Raw genomic sequence first — 26,100 nt, 5'->3', positions numbered from 1 at the left:
TCAAGAAAGGCTTATGGAAATGTTTCCGTATATGATGGGTTAGGGACGGGACATGGACAGAAAAGCTCAAACAAGTGAGAAAGACATAAAGTTGATTTCATTATCAGTCATCACTTACACAAATCGTTAAATTTGAACACCGACAAGGTCGGCGAGATACTGTACCAGTAAAACGGCGTTATCAACAGTTGCTCGCAGCAGATCCTGTGGAATCTGCACAACGTGTTCCCGTGTACTGGCCTTAAGATCACGTATAGACCAAACGGTACTTGGTAAACGCATTCTTTTACATATCCCAAGAGCCAAACGTCACATGGTTTCAGATCAAGTTGTCTTACAGGTCGCGCATCTGGAAAACCTCTGGGGATAACACGATCGTGGAAACAGTGAGGAGATCATGCATGAAAACAGTTGTTTCCGCACCGCTGCGCTCCTGCAAAGCAGGGATCACGTGCTGCACGAGGAGGTCTCGATAACGTGCAAATGTCGTTAAATTTGAACACCGGCAAGGTCGGCGAGATACTGTACCAGTGAAACGGCGTGATCAACAGTTGCTCGCAGCAGATCCTGTGGAATCTGCACAACGTGTTCCCGTGTACTGGCCTTAAGATCACGTATAGACCAAAGGGTACTTGGTAAACAAATTCTTTTGCATATCCCAAGAGCCAAACGTCACATGGTTTCAGATCAAGTTGTCTTACAGGTCGCGCATCTGGAAAACCTCTGGGGATAACACGATCGTGGAAACAGTGAGGAGATCATGCATGAAAACAGTTGTTTCCGCACCGCTGCGCTCCTGCAAAGCAGGGATCACGTGCTGCACGAGGAGGTCTCGATAACGTGCAAATGTCGTTAAATTTGAACACCGGCAAGGTCGGCGAGATACTGTACCAGTGAAACGGCGTGATCAACAGTTGCTCGCAGCAGATCCTGTGGAATCTGCACAACGTGTTCCCGTGTACTGGCCTTAAGATCACGTATAGACCAAACGGTACTTGGTAAACGCATTCTTTTACATATCCCAAGAGCCAAACGTCACATGGTTTCAGATCAAGTTGTCTTACAGGTCGCGCATCTGGAAAACCTCTGGGGATAACACGATCGTGGAAACAGTGAGGAGATCATGCATGAAAACAGTTGTTTCCGCACCGCTGCGCTCCTGCAAAGCAGGGATCACGTGCTGCACGAGGAGGTCTCGATAACGTGCAAATGTCGTTAAATTTGAACACCGGCAAGGTCGGCGAGATACTGTACCAGTGAAACGGCGTGATCAACAGTTGCTCGCAGCAGATCCTGTGGAATCTGCACAACGTGTTCCCGTGTACTGGCCTTAAGATCACGTATAGACCAAACGGTACTTGGTAAACAAATTCTTTTGCATATCCCAAGAGCCAAACGTCACATGGTTTCAGATCAAGTTGTCTTACAGGTCGCGCATCTGGAAAACCTCTGGGGATAACACGATCGTGGAAACAGTGAGGAGATCATGCATGAAAACAGTTGTTTCCGCACAGCTGCGCTCCTACAAAGCAGGGATCACGTGCTGCACGAGGAGGTCTCGATAACGTGCAAATGTCGTTAAATTTGAACACCGGCAAGGTCGGCGAGATACTGTACCAGTGAAACGGCGTGATCAACAGTTGCTCGCAGCAGATCCTGTGGAATCTGCACAACGTGTTCCCGTGTACTGGCCTTAAGATCACGTATAGACCAAACGGTACTTGGTAAACGCATTCTTTTACATATCCCAAGAGCCAAACGTCACATGGTTTCAGATCAAGTTGTCTTACAGGTCGCGCATCTGGAAAATCTCTGGGGATAACACGATCGTGGAAACAGTGAGGAGATCATGCATGAAAACAGTTGTTTCCGCACAGCTGCGCTCCTACAAAGCAGGGATCACGTGCTGCACGAGGAGGTCTCGATAACGTGCAAATGTCACGGTACACCTGACTGGCCCTCTGTACTCTCTTCAAAGAAGAACGGACGGAGAATGGTTCAAATGGCTCTGAGCACTATGGGACTTAACAGCTGAGGTCATCAGTCCCCTAGAAATTAGAACTACTTAAACCTAACTAACCTAAGGACGTCACACACATCCATGCCCGAGGCAAGATTCGAACCTGCGACCGTAGCGGTCGGGCGGTTCCAGACTGAAGCGCCTAGAACCGCTCGGTCACAAGGGGCGGCCGGACGGAGAATGAAGGCGCTCGTTGATTCACACCATAGTCGCATACGGCGAGTGCAGTGGCTCTCAGTAGACAACCTACGGTTTAACTGTCTATCAAATTCGGCAGTACTGTGTGTTTACTGGACCCTGTAACGTAGACTGTGCCTCGTCACTCCACTGAATATTGCCCAACCACATGTCATCAACTTCGATCCGTGCCAGAAACCAAAGATCAGATTCAGAACGTTGCGGCACCGTCCGGACCTTTTACGGGTACTAGTGTAAAATACACAGCAAAACTTTCCGTGCTGTTGACCATGGGTTGGACAATTCTCGTGACACTGCACGAGCATTAGCACTACCTGCGGCACGCGCTGCGTGGTAAGTTAGAGCAACAGCAACTTTCTCATTAATTTCCACTTTCCTCTTAGAGGTGACGCACCAAGCTCATCCTTATTTTAGAATTTTATTATCATCTTAAAAAAAAAGATGTGTGTGAAATCTAATGGGACTTAACTGCTAAGGCCATCAGTCCGTAAGCTTACACACCACTTAACCTAAATTATCCTGAGGACAAACACACACACCCATGTCCGAGGGAGGACTCGAACCTCCTCCGGGACCAGCCGCACAGTCCATGACTGGAGCGCCTGAGACCGCCCGGCTAAGCCCGCGCGGCATTATCATCTTCCTAAACCCATTTATGACATCTGGCTTCTCCGCAAATCTTTCGGTCGGCGACAGTCTCTCAATGCAGCTCTGTAATTGCAGTCGTTGACATAAAACAGTTTCACTAACAGCGCAGTCTCTCTTCTCGACAGCCGCAGTGTTCACTCACGTTATGGCTTGTCAAATAACAACGTGGATGGCATAGCGTCATACAGTCATACAGTGTACGGCGATATGTTTGCTTCAGGTGATCACAGTTGGTACTAATTTTTTTTCCAGTGTAAATCGGTTCTACATTAACTCATTAATATATATCTGCCAAGTTTCGCTGCCACACAATAATTACAGCTCACACTGGACCTCAGTGAGTAGCTGCGCTTTAATTATAATCTCCAGTGTATTATCTTAATACGTTTGTGATATTACCAGGCATATCAGAAAAAGACTTAATATTCCGAAATGACCACAGGCGTATTCAGAACGTCCGTTGAAAGAGAAGATCCATTGCCTAAGGATTTTTGTTTGCGTCTAAAGTCAGAGCCTGGGGTTCTTGTGTCCGTTCATCCTCTTCTTCAGATTTAACATAATGATAGAACAGTTATCATTTATATAATGCAAAGCACATTAATTTCTATTAAGACCCAAATGACACAAGTAAATACAAAGAAATGTGATCTGATGGTACCAGATAATTGTACGTTAAATGAAACTCTGTGTAAAATTCCATATGTCCGGCTGGACAACAGCTTAAACTGGAGATATCAGACAGATAAATCAATCAACCAACTCGGTTCGGAATTTTGTGTCTCACTATGCTGAAGACGAATCTGCTGGAATATGATTTCTCTGCTTGCGTCATGGGTTTAATTTCTGGCCAATGCTGCGAAGTAAACAAAGAAAAGAGATCCCACAGATGTCGCTACGAAGAATGTTGACGTCTTCCAAACACTTATCTATTTACTCCTCAATGGTTGTTTCTGACATAATAAAACTAGTTTTACACGAACATCGGTTTAATTAATAAAAAGTCGAAAAATTATTTCCATGTACACTGTCTCCATGTCTAAGAATAGATTTGGATATAAAACATGGCGTAAAGCGAGAATTTAGGAGTATTTACAAACTCCAAATAAAATTCGTATTATTAAACCGTTTCTCATATAATAGTTTGATTATCTTGGTTCAAGAATAAAGAACTTGTACTAATGGCATGCCCAGAGAAAAAGTTTATTGCAAACAGGCCATTGTAGCTACAGGACGTAGATAAGCAAACTACTTTTATTTATCAAAGTAAATGTTAAGCAAGCAATAGTACATAAATAAAAGCTACTTGGTTTGATTGATGCAGCAACATGTTCAGTTACGGTATATAACGACAAATTCCACATAGCAGTTTCTTCATCTTCTATCGTGTATTCGTCTTATATTTCAGCTGAAGGCTATCCGCCACGTTCCGTTCTGAGCATCCTCCTTCATCTGTTTGTACTTTCGTACATTTCCAATGTCGTCCACCATTCTGATTCTCTTCCTGTCAGTTCCTCTCATTCCTTCCTTTTTTCCCTCTATAATTGTTTGCTGAGGACAATTCCTACGCGGTTTTTTCCTCTTTCTGATCTTTTCTAGTAACATTCTTTCTTCACCTACTTTTTTCATTACTTCTTCGTTCTTAAGCATCTTAACCTACTTCACCTAAAGCATTCTTCTTACACAGCTACATTTCAAAACTTTTTAACTGTCATTCACTGCTGTGTAACACTACACTCCAGACACTTCACTTTTTCAAATGCTCTCTTACTCATTGATATCCTCCCCCTTATTTCTTCCGAACAGCTTACTTTCCACGTCATTAAACTTATTAGGTAAACAAAGGATTTTACCTGTACGGTATTTTTGTCTGCTCTCCTCAGTGGCACATCGGTCAGCGTAGCAGATTGCTGACCAAAGGTGCCCAGGTTTGATTTCCAGCCGGGTTGGAGATTTTCTCCATTTGGGGACTGGATGTTGTGGTGTTGTTACGTTCGTATTGTCATAACCGGCATTTCACGGTTGAGGTGGCTGGTTGGTCACGGTCCTCAAACCAATTAAAAAGAAATCCGTCTAAGACAGTGGTAGTCAACCTTGTCTCTGCCACCCAAAAGTGGGCGTTCCGGCTTTCATGGTGAGCGGTAGACAGTAGGGTTTTAAAAACATCTCCATAGGTTTTCAAAAAAATTTTACGAAGTATTTGGTAAGTAATCACTATTATACTCTTTAACTTTAACCCTATTTCGTAAATTTTTGTGAAGTAAACTTACTTCGCTACTTTATAAATCACGATTACTGAGGAACTGGTGGTTAATTAGCATATTTTACCACTAAGAGAGATACAAAAGCTGGCGTTTGTTAAAAAAAAGTTAACTACCCATCGTCTAAGAATATGCTGACTGGCGCTTCCTTCTTGCTTATTAGCATCACGTTTGTTGTGTTTCCTCTACTTACCTTCATTTCATGCTCCTCGACTCTTCTTGCTATACATTTCAGAATCTGCTTTAGCTCCTCTTCTGGCTCCCCCAGTACAGCTTGATCAACCGCGTATTTATTTTATAGGCGTTATCGTTTCTGCTCTAATTACAGTCCATCTTGCACCTCTGTTGCTTTCCGTATCAGTGCTTTTCCCTATACGTCGTAGTTAATTCCTTGAGCATACTCCGCGAGACACCTTAATGGGTGTGGTAGAGGGTACTTCAAGAACCAACATAACTCTGCCTACGCCTCTGCCTTTTCCATTCACGAGTAGAGGTCAAAAAGAACGACTGTTTAAGATCCATATGATTTCGAATCTATTTCGTACACAGTTGGTTCTCTCTGTGTTGGTGACACCATGAATCCTCATCCCTGTGGATTATGCTCCTAAATAGGATACATGGAACACAATGAATGAATGAAAAAATGAAGGAATGAACGAATAAATGAATTAAATGTATGAGCAGCAGAGACTCCATCTGTTTATATGGCAACCGTAGTCGTGAGGAGTGGAAGCCTGAACCCCAGATTCACATTCATACTTTTTGTTCCCCGTATATCACTTCAACTGAAAGTCTGGATGATGCCCTCAATATGACAAAGCGTCTTTGCTCCCCTATCCTTGACCAAGTACTCCATCTGCAATTAACCTTGACACCGAAGAAGCATCAAAGGCCCCGTCCCTGAATTTCTTCCTAAAATAAAAGCCAGATAATCGGCTCTGGATGATCCGTTGTGGGATATTTTAAATAAGGAGCACCTTCTGGATATGTGTGTGAAGAGGACAGAATAAAATAGTACACCAACATCTCAGAAACGAAATGAGTCGCAGTACTTTCACAAGCTATTGGACTGTATTCTTAAAGAACTGCATTCAGGTCATGTCTTTTTGTTACCTAGACTGTTAACCATATGTTTTTCTGTTGAGGAGAGTATGGAAGCAAGGAACTGGTATACTCATTTAGACCAGGTCTCCTAGCTGTGGGGACGGGGCGTGAGTCGTGCTTGGGTAGCTCAGTTGGCAGAGCACTTTCCCGCGAAAGGCAGAGGTCCCGAGTTCGAGTCTCGGTCCCGCACACAGTTTTAATCTGCCAGGAAGTTTCATAACAGCGCACATTCCGCTGCAGAGTGAAAATGTAATTCAGGTCTTCTAGACGTTTCCCTGGTGAAGTAGGTCGCACAGCAGGAGCAGACAGCCCCAATCCCCACACCTGCAGCCTCCGGTTTCCGGTGTCCTGTGGCGGCGGGTGGACTTGTTCTCCGGTTACCGCAAAAGAAAGAAACGCGCCCACCGCCGCTCGAGCGAGGCTGGAAGAATGGCCGCGATCCTCGGTTACCCGAGGTGTCGCACCCCCGGTCCGTCGGTCTGGCGCCTCTGGATGCGCAGTCGGTGCTGCATTCCATGTGTAAGGGGCAGTCAAATGAAGACAAGGTACGTGGAGCAACGAAAGTAAACTGCTCATTATTTCAAAGTAATTTGCATGACTGTTACTACAGGGTGGTCCATTGACCGTGACTGGGCCAAATATCTCACAAATAAGCATCAAACGAAAAAACTCCAAAGAACGAAACTCGTCTTACTTGAAGGGGGAAACCAGATGGGGCTATGGTTGTCCCGCTAGATGGAGCTGCCATAGTTCACGTGGATATCAACTGAGTTTTTTTTAAACATGAACCACCATTTTTATTACATATTCGTGTAGTACGAAAGAAAATATGAATGTTTTAGTTGGACCACTTTTTTCGCTTTGTGACAGATGGATCTGCAATTGTCACAAACACATGGCTCACAATTTTAGACGAACAGTTGGTAACAGGTAGGTTTTTTAACTTAAAATACAGAACGTAGCTACGTTTGAACGTTTTATTTCAGTTGTTCCAATGTGATACACGTACCTTTGTGAATTTATCACTTCTGAGAACGCATTCTGTTACAGAGTGATTATCTGTAAATACCACATTAATGCAATAAATGCTCAAAATGATGTCCGTCAACCTTAATGCACTTGGAAATACGTGTAACGACATTCCTCTCAACAGCGAGTAGTTCGCCTTCCGTAATGTTCACAGAAGCATTGACAATGCGCTGACGCATGTTGTCAAGCGTTGTCGGTGGATCACGATAGCAAACACCCTTCAACTTTCCCAAAAATGGTTCAAATGGCTCTGAGCACTATGGGACTCCACTGCTGTGGTCATTAGTCCCCTAGAACTAAGAACTACTTAAACCTAACTGACCTAAGGACATCACACACATCCATGCCCGAGGCAGGATTCTAACCTCCGACCGTAGCAGTCGCACGGTTCCGGACTGCGCGCCTAGAACCGCGAGACCACCGCGGCCGGTGCAACTTTCCCCACAGAAAGACATTCAGAGACGTCAGATCCGGTGAACGTGCGGGCCATGGTATGGTGCTTCGACGACCAATCCACCTGTCATGAAGTATGCTATTCAATACGTCTTCAACCGCACGCGAGCTATGTGCCGGACATCCATCATGTTGGAAGTACATCGTCATTCTGTCATGCAGTGAAACATCTTGTAGTAACATCGGTAGAACATTACGTAGGAAATCAGCATACATTGCACCATTTAGATTGCCATCGATAAAATGGGGGCCAATTATCCTTCCTCCCATAATGCCGCACCAAACATTAACCCGCCAAGGTTGCTGATGTTCCACTTGTCGCAGCCATCGTGGATTTTCTGTTGCCCAATAGTGCATGTTATGCCGGTTTACGTTACCGCTGTTGGTGAATGACGCTTCGTCGCTATTTAGAACTCGTGCAACAAACCAGTCATCGTCCCGAAATTTCTCTTGTGCCCAGTGGCAGAACTGTATACGACATTCAAAGTCGTCGTCATGCAATCCCTGGTGCACAGAGATATGGTACGGGTGCCATCGATGTTGATGTAGCATTCTCAACACCGACGATTCCCGATTCTCGCGCAATTTCTCTGCTACTGATGTGCGGATTAGCCGCGACAGCAGCTAAAACACCTACTTGGTCATCCTCGTTTGTTGCAGGTCGTGGTTGACGTTTCACATGTGGCTCAACTCTTCCTGTTTCCTTAAATAATGCACCTATACGGCTAACGGTCCGGACCCTTGGATGATGTCGTCCAGGATGGCAAGCAGCATACATACCACACTCCCGTTGGGCATTTTCATCACAATAGCCATACATCAACACGATATCGACCTTTTCCGCAATTAGTAAACGGTGCATTTTAACACGGGTAATGTATCACGAAGCAAGTACCGTCCGCACTGGCGGAATGTTACGTGATACAACGTAGTTACACGTTTGTGACTATTACAGCGCCATCTATCACAAAGCGGAAAAAGTGGTCCAACTAAAACATTCATATTTCTTTACGTACTACACGAATATGTAATAAAAATGGAGGTTATTTGAAAAAATGCAGTTGATATCCGTTTGACCTATGGCAGCGGCATCTAGCGGGCAACCATAGCGCCAACTGATTTTCCCTTCAAGTTAGACGAGTTTCGTTCTCTGTAGTTTTTTCGTTTGATGCTTATTTCGTGAGATATTTGGCCCGGTCACTATCAATGGACCACCCTGTATATGTATCTCACTGTGAGACAAGACGGGCAATACCTACATGGAAAAATGTTTGCGGTTGCCTAGAGATCCATGATTGTGCGGAGGCATGTATCTATTCGTCCGAAGCTAACCGACGGCCACGAATGACTTTCTTCAGGGCTCCAAAAATATCGAGATCGCGAGGTGAGAGACGAGGACTGTGTGGAGGATGTGTAAGAGCTTCCCAGCGAGGCTTCTGCGGAGTAGCCAAAACAACATTGGTAAGATGTGGGCAGGCGTCATCCTGAAACAAAATGATGCTGTTCGTCAGCATTCCCGGGCGACTGGAATTGACTGCCGATTCAGATTTTGCAAGGTGTCCGCGTCTTGCTGTGCTGTAGTTGTGGTCCCGAGGGTCGGAGTATTTTCGCTTTAAAACTGGTACAAAATCAAAATCACTAACTGCTGAGAATTCTTCCGGGTTTTATGGCCCTGTCCATGGAAATCTTCAATCCCTGACGTTTCGTCCAAGGCTACGTTGGACATCTTCGGAGGTGCTCCTCGTTGTGCTGAGTCTTGCCGACTGACGTCGAAGAGCGGCTTAAATACCCTTCAAAATGGGCGTATTCTGGATTTCACATGATAACAGAGATAAACCTTGTCAAAGATAAAAAAATTTTAACTATCATCGATCATAGTGCGCATAGATAAAAATTTCTCATTGATTCTGTAGCGCCACAGTCCATATATCACTGAGTTTCCGTTAAGGATAAACGTCCCCCTCTGTCTGCGAGTGGTGTATATAAGATTCCGTGTACGTGTGGCAAGGTTTACATTGGAACTACAAAGATAAGTGTGAATACACGGTTGAAGGAACATAAAAGTCATTGCCGACTATGAAAAACAGACAGATTAGTCGTGGCAGAACATGCTCTTCACCAGGTGATCACGTAGTGAAATTTTCGGAAAATGAAGTTTTATGTACTATGACGAACTATTATCCATGGCTACATAGAGAAACCACTGAAATATATAAACATTGGGGTAATTTTAACACGAAACAAGAAGCCATGAATCTCAGTGAAATATGGACTGTGGCGCTACAGAATCGATGAGAATTTTTTATCTTTGACGTACTATTATTGATAGTTTAAAATATTTAATCTTTGACAAGGTTTATCTCTGCTATCACGCTAAATCCAGACCACGCCCACTTTCCACGATATTTAGGCCGCCCTTCGACGTCCGACTCGTCAGTCGGCAAGATTTAGCACAAGGAGCACCTCCGAACATGTCCAACATGGCCGTGAACGAAACGTCAGGGACTGAAGAGTTCCATGGACCATGGCCATACAACCCGGAAGAAATCTCAGATGCTGAAACATCCGGTCGTGAAAGCCTTCATTGTAAAATCACCAAGTTACTTTGAAATTCATTCGAGCATGTTAACCTTGAACGTCAATAATAACCTGCCCGTATTTTCTCAGCCATAACCTTTCCCTACATTCATGCCACATACTCCAATGTTAGTCGCAAACCAAACATAGGGGGAAATGCATGTGCCCGCTCGTGCGACTTGTTCGCGACATTTGTTTGTCTTACTGTTTTGGTCAAGTTTAGATAAAAACTCCTGTTGAATATGAACATGTTTTATTGTTTACATTGTACGTTTTGATACAGTATTTCTAGGATAGTTACGACAAAATTTTGAGATTTCAGTGTTTTTAGCAACCTGTCGTTCTTGTCGGCCGGCCGGTGTGGCCTAGCGGTTCTAGGCGCTTCAGTCTGGAACCGTGCGACTGCTACGGTCGCAGGTTCGAATCCTGCCTCGGACATGGATGTGTGTGATGTCCTTAGGTTAGTTGAGCTTAAGTAGTTCTAAGTTCTAGGGGACAGATGACATCAGAAGTTACGTCCCATAGTGCTCAGAGCCATTTGAACCATTTGTTATTGTCGAGCGATACGTCTTTTGCAGACATGACGTTTACACCGATGACAATTCTGTAACACAACGACATTTTCCGCTGTCTTTCATCTGTTTTTTATTCATTCTAAGTGAAATTCTAAATTAGTTACACTATAGCAACAAAGCAAATTTTCGTTTATTCTGTTGCAGATTGTTCGGTAAGAGTCCAGAAATTTACCAGAAGAGCTTTGTACGAAATTCTGAAGCAGTTTAAAGAGAAGAAAATAGATGAGAATTTTTCGTTCACGGAAGTAATACTGGATGTGATTTCGAGTGGCAACGGCATTGACGCTGATAAATTTGATGCCTTTGCTCGTGAAACTGCAAAAATGTACAAATATTTGTATGACTGGTATACTACCTCATCAACTCTTCGCAGAATTTTAATGTATGGTGCCGAAGTCATATCTAAAGCAATTCTATCTAAAGTTCAGTTGTCGGAAGAAGCAGCTGAGGCCCGCAACAAACACATACGACAATACAGAATAGATTTTTCTCATAAATATTGAGTTATGGATTGTAACAGAGGTGCACTACAGGGCTTGTTACTAAGTTCAGACACATATTTACGTTGTATCATATCAGCGCATCATAAGAAAAATCTCCCTTTTTCGCAAAGAGGCAGTCAGTCCAACGGTCGCAAGCACTTCGTCCTTACCTCTAGATGAAAATGATAGCGACGTAACTATAGAGGGGACAGAGATGACGAAGAGGACAGTTACCGACAGTTTGACACTAAATAAAGATACGTTGTAATAGTTCGCATATAAAGTTCGTATATTTTGTAAATAAACATATAATTAATGTCAAGATGGTGTATTTCATTTGATCCCGCTGCGAAAAAAAGCATAAAATAATTTTGACCGATTTTTGAGTGCAAATACTCCTATGCGCACCGTGTTCCAGAAATTCAGTGAACAACGGCCACTTGCTGGCAAAGAAAAAGATCATCATGACGTTACCGGAGCTGGCGCGCACGGCTTTGGATCATTTCGGTAAGGCTCCATCCATGTGCTTCTACTGTTGGCTCTGACACTCTCGGTCTGAAAATGATGACCCCATGATTCATCTCTCGCAATATGAGCTAGGAAACGATATTCTTCTTCATGACAGCGTTCGAGGTGCTGCAGTGATCTCGAATCTCTGATCACTTCATGACAGCGTTCGAGGTGCTGCAGTGATCTCGAAACTCTGATCAACTTCTGATGCAAAGCCAAGCTGCGGGTAAACCAACGCGCGCAGATTTCCCAGAACTTCAGATGCTTTGTCATGATGACGTGAGCGGTACCCTGACTTATGCCCAAGATGAGCCGAAAGTCTTCGACCATCCGCCGTCGGTCATTCGTGACAGCTGCAGCAATGACAAGAGGGGTAGTTACATGATGATCCTGTACGACTGACTGACTGTTGACTTTCAGTGACACCCGACCAGCAAGAAATCGTTCATTCCACGCAAACAGGCGCGCAAGTGACATACTGTGTTCGTCGTACACAGCAAGGGTTAGGACATTAATTTCACTTCCTGACGCACCTTCCTCCCAAATAAAGGAACGTTTTAAATCTAACTATGCAGTTTTTTAGTTCCAAAATAACATTCATCCATATAATTTCAGTGTTATAATATTATGTATGCTTGAAAATAAAACACGGAGTAAAAGTACATTTCAGGTTGTGAGCATTGCGGCAGGTTTAATGGTGCTGCACTTATAAACTTAAGCGGCTCAGAAAGAAAGTATATAACAATTTGATAGAGATATTGGAGCAGCAGAACTGCACTTCAGATAATTTTAATGAAGTTCAGTGGAAAGATTGTCTACGTGGATTAGCTTTGTTATATATTATTCCGAAATTGATTTACAGGACATTCTCCATACAACTAAGAACTCCGCAATCTGAAGAAATTATTGACAGTACTCGAAACAATATTGAGAGTTAGTGACGCATCAGTCTTGCTGTAATGAAGTTATGAAATAGCGATGTTTATGTGTACGAAGAATGTGCAAAAGATTTGTCGCTAAAACCAGATTTTCTTTTCACAATTGCAGCAGTTGCAAGAAATGCCACTTTTTTTTCTTTGTTGGCAGCATTCGCACCCACAAAAGCTTTTGTGCGGAAAATGCAGGGTGTTTCATAAATAGCTCTGGGAACACACGAGAGACACAGAAAATGATATATTAATGGAGAGAGCATTTCTCCAAGTTTATATTCGCACTGTGGACTGCGGCATGGTTACACTAGGGAGCAGGCGTACCAGGCAAACCATCCAATCCGTATTGTTGCAGCAATTTCGCACCCGTAAATAGGCTACCCAACGAACAGATTTACAAGTCGGATTGCTCTCACCAAACTCTTCTACGTGGTGTTGCTCTCACGTCTTCCTTGGTAATTCGTATCAACGACTACAATAATTTGTACGCATTACATCGATATAGAGCACGTGTAATGTGAGGTAAGACCTTGGAGAGTGACGCTATCCACTGGTATGTGTTTGTCTTTCGTATGTCCCATTGTTTTCGAGCAGTCATCTTCTGAAACCCTCGAGGTACTTATGAATAACCCTGCATTACATTCCAGCAAAATCGTTTCAAGTGCTGACGAAGCTTGGACGAGTTTAACAGTGTCTACCCAGAAACCTTGAAGCTCGTATTAGTTCTTACGTTGAATCATATACACTTCACAAGATAATTAAAGGATTCGTTCTTGAAACCCCGTCATTTTCTCCCATTGCGACATAGTAGTTAGAAATTTGGCTCATAGATGTCTACAACATTCCTCTGTAACACCCCAAAACTGCGGCACTCTACGTCGGCCGGCCGCGGTGGTCTCGCGGTTCTAGGCGCGCAGTCCGGAACCGTGCGTCTGCTACGATCGCAGGTTCGAATCCTGCCTCGGGCATGGATGTGTGTGATGTCCTTAGGTTAGTTAGGTTTAAGTAGTTCTAGGTTCTAGGGGACTTATGACCACAGCAGTTGAGTCCCATAGTGCTCAGAGCCATTTGAACCAACTCTACGTCGTGATTTGCATCTGCCCAGAGGTCCGTATGTGGTAATTTACTATGCCACCTCTTCTGACGGCCTACACCCCAACTGCTACCCATCACTCGTCACATGGAAAACGGCGTATCTCTGAACAGGTACTAGTTCAGGATATACTCTGTCGTTTAGAAAAAAAAAACATCTTGAACAACTAGAGATAAAACGTTCATATTCACAGGATATGTATATTAGCATGTTCTGCTGAAATGATTAGCACTTGAAACATGTCGGCGCGCGGGTTCAGGGTCAACATCGGAATCGCGGCGCAACACCACCTACCGGTAAAATCTGGCTGTGGCTCTCGTTGTCGCTATAAATCGAAGATAATGCGTCAGCAGACGTGCAGGGTGCCTCGCAGACGTATGTGCGGACCATACCGTCAAATCAGTGAGTTTGATAGGGGGGCGCATTATGTGCACGAGAGAACGTGATGCATCCATCCTGGAAACTACTGCTCGTGTGGTGGGACGAAGTGTTTCGAAAGTGGAATGGTGTGTGCAGAATGGTTGACGGAAGACCGTAGAAGACGACGAGGTGCTTCAGGTCGCACCACCCGAGTACGACACCTCATGAGGATAGCACTGTAGAACAAATCTGCGTCCTCCTCGGTTTTTGGTACAACAGTGGAACTGTGTAACATATCGTACACTATCATGGCTGACAGTCCGTTTCCAATTGTTACGCTATGTGTTACGTGCGTGTCCTTCACCTACCTCTGACGAACTTGTAAAATCATGCTAAACTCCAGTAGTGTACGGAACGACGTCACTAGAACAGGAATGGCGTCAGATAATGTTTTCGGAGGAGCCCAGGTTCTGTTAGTTTGAAAATGATGGGTGCATTTTGGTTCGCCGCGGCGTCACAGTGACTGCATTCGCACAATACATGCAGTGCCAACTGAAGGTCTTAAGATGTGAGTTGCTACTGGTTACAACCACAGATCACAGTTGGTGCGTGTCCAGTGCACTGTGAATAGTGTGACCTAAGTCAATGATATCCTGCAACCCGTAATCATATCCTTTCTGCACAACACCTAGGACGCGATTTTTCAGCAATGCACGACCACACGTTGCTGCACGAACACGTGCCTTCTTGATGTCACGGGATGTCAGCCTTTTGCCCTGGCCGCCAGATCAGCAGACTTGTCGCCAATTGAAAATGTATGGGACATGGTGAAACTACGAGTGCAGTGCTGTGACCCAATGCCAACCACCACGGTTGAACCTTGGAACCAGGTGAATGTTGCATGAAGGCTAAATCACAGGAGACCATTCGCGTTTTATACGCGTCGGTGTCATCACGCAAAGAACCCGTTATCAGGACCCATAGCGGTCCCTGTGCCTACTATGCCACAGGAGACATGCTGAACCGAGGTGACTGCAATGCTAATCATTTCTGCAGAACGTACATGTCCTGTGAATGTGAACTTCCTGTCTCTAGTCGGTCAAGGAGATTTTCCTGAACATCAGTTTATTTTGTGGGTACACGCATGTGAGGGAGTGTGTTGGACAGTTCCCTATACATGTGATTTGCCACGAAGATAACAACATTAAATTCTTTGTTATTTTCTTCGGCTGTCATTTATAATCAGATCGTGTATATTCATTGATAATTCAGAATTCATTTAGCAAGAGTAAGTATTTATTTAAGAACAAGCGATAGAAACTGTGACGAAATTTTAGAAAGTGTCATACCAATAGATAAGTATTACCATACTTGCGATGAAATAATATTCCCTCAAAATTAGTATAACAGTGGCTATTACAAAGCAATTTCTCAGCCGGACACGAGAAGTGACTGGACGTCATCCCTCGCGTTTCCGAAAATCAAACACAGCTTCTTCTTAATGTAGTCTGACACGCTGGCCACTCATCTACAGGAGCGAACGTATTGTTTGCTACTCATAAAAATAGCCTTGGCGCCACCTTTAGCAGGCTGATCCCGAAGAGTAACTGCAGGAAAAGTTTGGGTTTGAATCCTGTTATTGGCGCACGTTGCTTATTTGTCCCTTTGCTGTTCAAATAATAATGCTGAAATTTTCCAGTATCCAGATTCGAGTTCGCTATCTTTTGTCTATATCTAACTTTATACTCAACAAACCCCTGTAGAGACCATATCACAATGTATTTCATACAAATCGTAGTTGTTATGACCGATTACATTCACATATGGAGGAAAGGAAAATTTCATTTTTATATGCCTAAGCAGTATCTTTATCCGTGTTATATTATTCTGATGAACTCTACTCGACGAATACGATTTAGACAATGGGATTGTTTTCACAGTCATTCTCGTACTTCGGTTCTCTAAATTTACAGAATAAAGTTTCATGCGACCCACTAATGCTTTCCTCCAAAGATATTCTTTTAAGTTCTCTCAGCATCTCTACTTCACTTTTGTGTGGCCTACACTGACCTGTTAAATTCCTGCTGTCTGACGTGTTTGAGAAGGAATGCAGTAATGTTAACTCCGAAGCAGCACGTATTCTAGAATTTATCAAACGAATGTTTCGTATAGACGCGTCTCAGAAGCAATACTGTGATGCCAATTCCGAAACAGACCGTATTCTAGAATTTATCAAACCAATATTTTGTACTCAATTTGCTGAGATATAACACATCTACTTAAAATACTGCCAAAAAACCTAAGTTTTCCGTTCATCCTTCTTGCCACTGAATTCACATACACAAGGTGATCAAAAAGTCAGTATAAATTTGAAAACTGAATAAATTACGGAGTAATTTAGACAGAGTGGTACAAATTGACACACATGGTTGGAATGACTTGGGGTTTATGTAGGACGGCGCTCCACCCCATATGGCTAGACGCGTGAAAGATCTCTTGCGAGCGTCGTTTGGTGATGATCGTGTGCTCAACCGCCACTTTCGTCATGCTTGGCCTCCCAAGTCCCCAGACCTCAATCCGTGCGATTATTGGCTTTGGAGTGATCGACCGACATCTCTAGGGATGCTGAAAGACAACATCGGACGCTAATGTCTCACCATAACTCCGGACGTGCTTTACAGTGGTGTTCACAACATTATTCCTCGACTACAGCTATTGTTGAGGAATGATGGTGGACGTTTTGAGTATTTCCTGTAAAGAACATCATCTTTGCTTTGTCTTACTTTGTTTTGCTAATTTTTGCTATTCTCATCAGATGAAGCGCCATCTGTTGGACATTTTTGATCTTTTGTATTTTTTTTTTTCAAATAAAACCCCATGTTATTCCAAGCATGTGTGTCAATTTGTACATCTCTATCTACATTATTCCACGATTTATTCAGTTTCCAAATTTATACTGACTTTTAGATCACCTGGCACATACATCTAGCATTATATCGCTTTGTGATATTATTCCTAATCTAAACAACGAGACAAGTTGCAGAAGTTTACCGCTCATCTAATCACAGCCTGTCCATCTGATTATGGAAGGGAGATGGAAGGTAGCAGCGTGACTGAAAGTATTTGGGTCACCTTCAGTAGAAAAACAAAAAAAAAATCACTTGTGGTTCCTTAGGGATCCTCCAAACCGTTTAATTATCCGGCGGCTGCATGAGATATTTGGTTGCGTCGGGTGTGTGACCATTGACTGTATAGGAAACTGGACGTCCAAGAAGTATTCGAACGGAAGATAATGTCATAAATGTTCAAGGCACGAAGATTAGGAGCACAGGAAAGTCAAGTACAAGATTAGCTTTGCAAACCAGAATCGTGCGGACAAGTGCCTTGAGAATTTTCCACCTCGATGTGGGAGAGAAGCCGCATCACATTCAAATGATACAGGACCTATCTGACGCTGATGTAGACCCTAATGTTGTGTTCTTTACGTCGGATAAAGGTACATTTCATGTCAGTGGCAACTTGAATAACTATAGTTGCTTCATTCGGAATGCAGACGATCCCCTCAACTAAGAGAGCACACTCAATACTTTCCGAAAGTTAACGTATCCTGATACGCCAGTTTGGCGATGACGAATACACGCTTCCAATGTGCGTTCACCGCGATGTCGCCAAACACGAATGCGACCATCATGATACTGTAAACGGAACCTGGATTCATCTGAAAAAATGACGTTTTGCCATTCGTGCAGCCAGGTTCGTCGTTGAGTACACCATCGCAGGCGCTCCCGTCTGTGATGCAGCGTCAGGGGTAACCGAAGCCATGGTCTTCCACCTGATAGTCCATGCTGCAGCTAACGTCGTCTAACTGTTCGGGCAGATGCTTGTTGTCTTGCAAATGTCCCCATCTGTTGAATCAGGGATCGAGACGTGGCTGCACGATCCGTTACAGACATGCGGATAAGATGCCTGTCATCTCGACTGCTAGTGATACGAGGCCGTTGGGATTCAGCACGGCGTTCCGTATTACCCTCCAGAACCCATCGATTCCATATTCTGCTAACAGTCATTGTATCTCGACCAACGCGAGCAGTAATGTCGCGATGCGATAAACCACAATCGCGATATGCTACGATCCGACCATTATCAAAGTCGCAAACGTGATGGTACGCATTTCTCCTCCTTACACGAGGCATCACAACATCGTTTCACCAGGCAACGCCGGTCAACTGCTGTTTGTGTATAAGAAATCGGTTGGAAACTTTCCTCATGTCAGCACGTTGTGTGAATGCTCTGAAAAGCTAATCATTTATATATCACAGCATCTTCTTCCTGTCGGTTAAATTTCGCGTCTGTAGCACGTCATCTTCGTGGTGTAACAATTTTAATGGCCAGTAGTGTAACAAAAATAATGAAATAAAAGTCAATCCCATGTAAGTGGTCTCATCTTTTTGAATAACTCTGTGTTACCTTACGTTTATCCGTATTCAAAGAGAGCTCCCATTCAATACACTTAGTGACAATACTTTTAAAATCGTTATCTATTTCATTCCATTAAGCGAGGATACTTTTTTCTTTGGCAGAGAAATCTGAGAATATAGTGGACGTTCTCTGATAAATTGCTCGTAAAGAATGGATTTTAAATGTATACAGTAAATTAAAATATGTGCAGATAATGCTGAAAGGAATCTAAAAGTTATGCACCATTTTTCACGCAAATCAGTATTTATGGAGCTATCGCTACTTACCTGTAACTCACAAACAAGTCAGAGAAACATAAAAATAACAAATTTATATGAAAGATGATCGCATCATATAACTTTCATGGAGCTGCTCCTTCTAAACAAAGTATATTGGTCCTAAACTGGATGAAGAACTTTTCTCGTCAACCGAGCGAAGAGTGTGTACCTTTGGAAGCACAGCACATCCTTCGGGCTTTACCAGCAGATTTATTAGGCGAAAGTCGTTGCTCAAATGTAGCACACGTTCCATTGTATGCACCTGCTACTTCTTATTGCCAACAAGAGCCAAGGAGTCTCCCGCAGACCTGCTTGTTCCGACATTCACGTATGGGTGTCTACTCTCGCAACAGGTGTTTTCTAAAGTAGTACCTAAAAACAGAAATCTTTCACATTACTTATGGACTAAGCCGTTGGCCAAACAAAAAATTGAAGAGGAACTTTTGTCTTCAAATTATCTATGTTTTCTGCACTGAATTGTCCACACGCATCTTTACCCTGTATGTATAGATAGAGTTAGCTGTATAATTATGTCTCCGTGAGACACGCTTAGGGCGAACATACCCACCGAAGAAGGATGAACAGGCTACCGAAGCACGCTCTGTTCTAAAATAGCACCTTTTGCGACATTGGGATGCAATTCATATATCACTGACTTCCTTCCAGGATGTCTCTGGTAATCGGACTTGCTGATATAAGCTGGCAAATGGAGACCGGCACGTCAGCACACTTGATTTGACTGCGTGCCCTTCGAGTTACCTATCACCTTCTCCACATAATTAAACAATACCGCATACAACCTGTAGATAGCAACTTTTTGAGGCTTGCTACGCACCTGGAATTATTCCACAACCTATCGAAGATCCTGCAGTTGTTTAGCTAGTATCCTTTCCCTTCTTCCAGTCTACATTTAAACCTTCACCTACACTTCCCAAGCCTCCTTACGGTGTGTGACGAAGGGTACGTTATATACTACATTCACTTTTCCCCTTTCGTGTTCTAGTCGCGAATGGGCCGCGGGAAGGACGATTGCTGGTAAGCCGTTCGAACTCGAAGCTCTTTCACCTTGCTTTCATGCTCTTGCCTCAAAGTACTTGTAGGAAGACGTAGTATGTTGCTTGACTCTCTAGGAACGAATAGTCTCACAATCTCAACAGTAAACCACTCCATGATGGAGTACGCCTCTCTTGTAGCGTCTAACACTGAAGTTGGTTGAGCATCTCCATGACGCTTGCGCGCTTGCCAAATGAACCTGTAACGAAACGTGTTGCTCTTCTTTGGATCTTCTCCATTATCCTCTATGAATTCAGTCTGGTATGTAATATTCAAGTATTGTTCGAACGTGTGTTTGTAAAGTACTACATTCACGGGTGGGATACAACTTATGGGCGGACTACGGTTCTAGAGAGATCGTCCAATGACCTCAGTCTGCCATCTACCTTATCGGCGATTAATTTAATGCGATCGTTCCACTTTAAATCGCTCCGAACGAATTCTCCTAGATATTTTGTAGATGTGACTGCTTCCAGTGATTGTTCTGCAATCGTGTAATAATAAAATAACGAGTTTTTCTATGTTTTTACAACGCAATAAGCTACATTTGTTGATGTTAAAAGTCAACTGTCAATCCCAGCACCATGTGTCCATCCTCTCTAAGTGTTTCTGCAACTCGCCACAATTCTCTAGCGTTACTACTTTTCTGTATACAACAAGGAGCATCATCAGGCGAAAGATCACGAACTTCCTGCGTTATCCACTAGGTCGTACATCTGTAATGAGAAACTCCGTGGTCCTATAACACTTCCTGTGGGTACTCATGAAGCTACGTTTACGTCTTAAGATCTCTCTCCGTTAGGACGGACACGCTATGTTCTGTTTGCTAGTAAATTTTCAGTCGAATCACATTGCTGATCTGATATTTTGTTCACTCGATAGATGGCGGTATGGAATTGTTAAAAAAAAAAGGCTATTCACACAAGGTTGGCACCGGTGGCGACACCTACAGCGTGCTGACAAGAGGAAAGTTTCCAACCGATTTCTGATACACAAACAGCAGTTGGCCGGCGTTGCCTGGTGAAACGTTGTTGTGATGCCTCTTGTAAGGAGGAGAAATGCGTACCATTACGTTTCCGACTTTGATAAAAGTCGGATTGTAGCCTATCACGATTTCAGTTTATCGTATCGCGACATTGCTGCTCGCGTTGGTCGAGATCCAGTGACTCTTAGCGGAATATGGAATCGGTGGGTTTATGAGGGTAGTACGGAACGCCGTGCTGGATCCCAACGGCCTCGTATCACTAGCAGTCGAGGTGATAGGCATCTTATCCACATGGCTGTAACGTATTGTGAAGCCACGTCTCGATCCCTGCGTCGACAGATGGGGACGTTTGCAAGACAACAAGCATCTGCACGATCAGTTCGACGACGTTTGCAGCAGCATGGACTATCAGCTCGGATACCATGGCTGCGGTTACCCTTGACGCTGCATCACAGACAGGAGCGCCTGCGATTGTATACTGAACAACGAACCTGGGTGTAGGAATGGCAAAACGTCATTTTTTCGGATGTATCCAGATTCTGTTTACAGCATCATGATGGTCGCATCCGTGTTTTGGCGACATCGCGGTGAACGCACATTGTAAGCGTGTATTCATTATCGCCATACTGGCGTATCACTTGGCGTGATGGTATGGGGTGCCATTGGTTACACGTCTCGGTCACCTCTTGTTCGCATTGACGGCACTTTGAACAGTGGACGTTACATTTCAGATGTGTTACGACCCATGGCTCTACCCTTCATTCGATCCCTGCGAAACCCTACATTTTAGCACGATAATGCACGACCGCAAGTTGCAGGTCCTGTACGGGCCTTTCTGGATACAGGAAATGTTCGACTGCTGCCCTGCCCTTCTCCACCAATTGAAAACGTCTGGTCAATGGTGGCCGAGCAACTGGCTCGTCACAATACGCCAGTCACTACTCTTGATGAACTGTGGTATCGTGTTGAAGCTGCATGGGCAGCTGTACCTGTACATGCCACCCAAGCTTGTTTGACTCAATGCCCAGGCGTATCAAGGCCGTTATTACGACCAGAGGTGGTTGTAATGGGTACTGATTTCTCAGGATCAATGCACCCAAATTGTGTGAAAATGTAATCACATGTCAGTTCCAGTATAACATATTTGTCCAATGAATACCCGTTTGTCATCTGCATTTCTTCTTGGTGTAGCAATTTTAGTGGCCACTAGTGTACTTTCTGTTTCTCACGGGTGAACAGAGAGAGTTGCGTTTCACACTCTCGTTGTTTTTGGAATTCACATTGATTCATACAGAGGAGATTTTCATTCTCCAAAACCTTCATGATACGCGAGCTTGGAATTTACAGTGAAGCTCTCTTTGGCTTGGAGACAGTTTTCTAAGACGGCTGTTGAAACTTGATGGGTCTTTCTCATCCAGCTTTGCTCGGCGTATACCTGTCTCAGGCGTATTGTACAATACTCTTGAAACGTTGCTCTTTTAAGATCATTTTCTGTCTTGGTAATGGATTTTTCATGTAGACCGCTCAAGTAACCTGAAATAAGTTTTTTGTCTTCCAGTCTTATGTTTACGCGTCCTTACAGCTCACTAACCACATACTGTGTAGTAGTCATTTCTACGGTTTCCTTTCATCAGCTTTGATATGTATTAGATCCGTGTGACGCGCTATATTTTGGTATGTAAAGGAAGCAATTCCGTTGCATGTCCATAGATTGCACTGGTCATTATTTGTTTTATTAAAGTTTGTGTTTGCGATATGTCGAACAAATACAACAAAAAAAAGAAATTTTTCATCTGGCTCTGAGCACTATGGGACTCAACATCTGAGGTCATCAGTCCCCTAGAACTTAGAAATACACTCCTGGAAATTGAAATAAGAACACCGTGAATTCATTGTCCCAGGAAGGGGAAACTTTATTGACACATTCCTGGGGTCAGATACATCACATGATCACACTGACAGAACCACAGGCACATAGACACAGGCAACAGAGCATGCACAATGTCGGCACTAGTACGGTGTATATCCACCTTTCGCAGCAATGCAGGCTGCTATTCACCCATGGAGACGATCGTAGAGATGCTGGATGTAGTCCTGTGGAACGGCTTGCCATGCCATTTCCACCTGGCGCCTCAGTTGGACCAGCGTTCGTGCTGGACGTGCAGACCGCGTGAGACGACGCTTCATCCAGTCCCAAACATGCTCAATGGGGGACAGATCCGGAGATTTTGCTGGCCAGGGTAGTTGACTTACACCTTCTAGAGCACGTTGGGTGGCACGGGATACATGTGGACGTGCATTGTCCTGTTGGAACAGCACGTTCCCTTGCCGGTCTAGGAATGGTAGAACGATGGGTTCGATGACGGTTTGGATGTACCGTGCACTATTCAGTGTCCCCTCGACGATCACCAGAGGTGTACGGCCAGTGTAGGAGATCGCTCCCCACACCATGATGCCGGGTGTAGGCCCTGTGTGCCTCGGTCGTATGCAGTCCTGATTGTGGCGCTCACCTGCACGGCGCCAAACACGCATATGACCATCATTGGCACCAAGGCAGAAGCGACTCTCATCGCTGAAGACGACACGTCTCCATTCGTCCCTCCATTCACGCCTGTCGCGACACCACTGGAGGCGGGCTGCACGATGTTGGTGCGTGAGCGGAAGACGGCATAACGGTGTGCGGGACCGTAGCCCAGCTTCATGGAGACGGTTGCAAATGGTCCTCGCCGATACCCCAGGAGCAACAGTGTCCCTAATTTGCTGGGAAGTGGCGGTGCGGTCCCCTACGGCACTGCGTAGGATCCTACGGTCTTGGCGTGCATCCGTGCGTCGCTGCGGTCCGGTCCCAGGTCGACGGGCACGTGCACCTTCCGCCGACCACTGGCGACAACATCGATGTACTGTGGAGACCTCACGCCCCACGTGTTGAGCAATTCGGCGGTACGTCCACCCGGCCTCCCGCATGCCCACTATACGCCCTCGCTCAAAGTCCGTCAACTGCACATACGGTTCACGTCCACGCTGTCGCGGCATGCTACCAGTGTTAAAAACTGCGATGGAGCTCCGTATGCCACGGCAAACTGGCTGACACTGACGGCGGCGGTGCACAAATGCTGCGCAGCTAGCGCCATTCGACGGCCATCACCGCGGTTCCTGGTGTGTCCGCTGTGCCGTGCGTGTGATCATTGCTTGTACAGCCCTCTCGCAGTGTCCGGAGCAAGTATGGTGGGTCTGACACACCGGTGTCAATGTGTTCTTTTTTCCATTTCCAGGAGTGTACTTAAACCTAACTAACCTAATGACATCACACACATCCATGCCCGAAGCAGGATTCGAACCTACGACAGTAGCAGTCACACGGTTCCGGACTGAAGTGCCTAGAACCGCACGGTCACCGTGGCCGGCGAACAAATGCAGATTTTCAGAAGCATCGACGAATTTTTTTATGTGTGGCTATGTACTTGCACATAAACACTGAAAAGTTCGAAAGTGTAGGTGTATACTTGTATCATAACCGGCGGAGTGGTCCATCATTATCATTCTACATAATTAAACATGTAAATGGCATATGTTTTGCTTATAGTCCCTTTGGAGCTCCTTCCCGAGATTAATGTTCCACTTACTTTGATTCTTTCCACTTCCGAGTGCTTTAATGAGTACGGAAAAAAGGTATGAACGAATTTCGTATCTTTCATCATAAAATGCGGAAATATGGTCTAATGATTAAAAGCAGTTGCCCCACGGCTTTCGTAAGCCGCCTAACGGTATTCTGGAATGAGATCTCGGCTGGACCTCGTTCCGCTGGCTCTGCTTTAGCGGAGAAGTAGGGTGTGCGCAAGCTTCATCGAAACCATAAATAGGACAAGGTCGCCCCTTCCTGACTGCCTCCTTGGATCAAGTTTCCTTTTAAAAGTGTCACGACTATGTTTTCAGGCCGGCCGCGGTGGTCTCGCGGTTCTAGACGCTCAGTCCGGCACCGCGGACTGCTATGGTCGCAGGTTCGAATCCTGCCTCGGTCATGGATGTGTGTGATGTCCTTAGGTTAGTTAGGTTTAAGTAGCTCTAAGTTATAGGGGACTGATGACCTTAGAAGTTAAGTCCCATACTGCTCAGAGCCGTTTGAATATGTTTTCAGTCGAAATCATACGGTCAGTAATAGGAATAAGCCTGAAACTTTTTCCTTTGGCCCTATGGTAATCTGTCAAGCATTGACAGTAGCGTTGGGGTTGGGCTAGACACATTCATTTGTTGTAGCACCAACGTTCGTATGTATTGGACAACTACATTCCATCATCAGCGTGCATATGGCGCAGGCCCGTCTGAAGTGACGAAGTGGAGAGTGGGGAGGAGTTGTATGAAACTGCAGTATGAGGTAAGGTCAGGTAATTTCTTAATGTAGGTAATTTTGCAGTATTTTGTTATAAGCATGTTGCGATGAATCCCTGCAATTCAGAGTTTCATATTTCTGACAACAGCCCGCCTATATAGTCTCTCTATTCTCGAGTTACGCTACATCTGTATTCAACCACAGTCAGTGAAACGTAGTGACAAATCGAGTTACTGTTGTTGACGTATCTCATAGTAGAAGCAGAATGGTTTATTCCTTCGTAGTTGTAAATCAATTTTAGAGCTCCCAGAAGCAAGTAATAAACGTTCTATTTGTGCATAATAAGTGTTGTGAAACCTATAGAGGTACGTAAATAGTTTAGTTTATTTATTTTGTGGAATATGTGGATGCAGGGACCAATGCTTGGTATTACGATAGTCGGACTCCATCTAGGTTCACTCAGATGAATGATTTGCTATTACATCAGTTTTGACGTTTTAGTGGAAGACGGCTATTGCAAATATTATTGGAGGAAAGTATTTCGCACACGTAAGTGCGAACTAATTTGAATTTCATATTATTGCCAGATTATATAATCTACTTTTGTTTGCTGTTGCTAAAGTACCTTTCCTTACAACAGAACAATTATTGATTAAATATGCAGCCAATTAAACCATATTTTAAGCGTTTTTACTAATATGTTTTTATTCTAACGTGACCTCTAAGAAGACTTAGGAGAACAGGTGGTAGAGAGAGAGAGAGA

The sequence above is a fragment of the Schistocerca gregaria genome, chromosome 3, assembly GCF_023897955.1.
Source record: "Schistocerca gregaria isolate iqSchGreg1 chromosome 3, iqSchGreg1.2, whole genome shotgun sequence".
In the NCBI taxonomy this organism is placed as follows: Eukaryota; Metazoa; Arthropoda; class Insecta; order Orthoptera; family Acrididae; genus Schistocerca; species Schistocerca gregaria.
The sequence above is the reverse complement of the archived record's forward strand: the minus strand, read 5'-3'. Positions refer to the sequence as shown.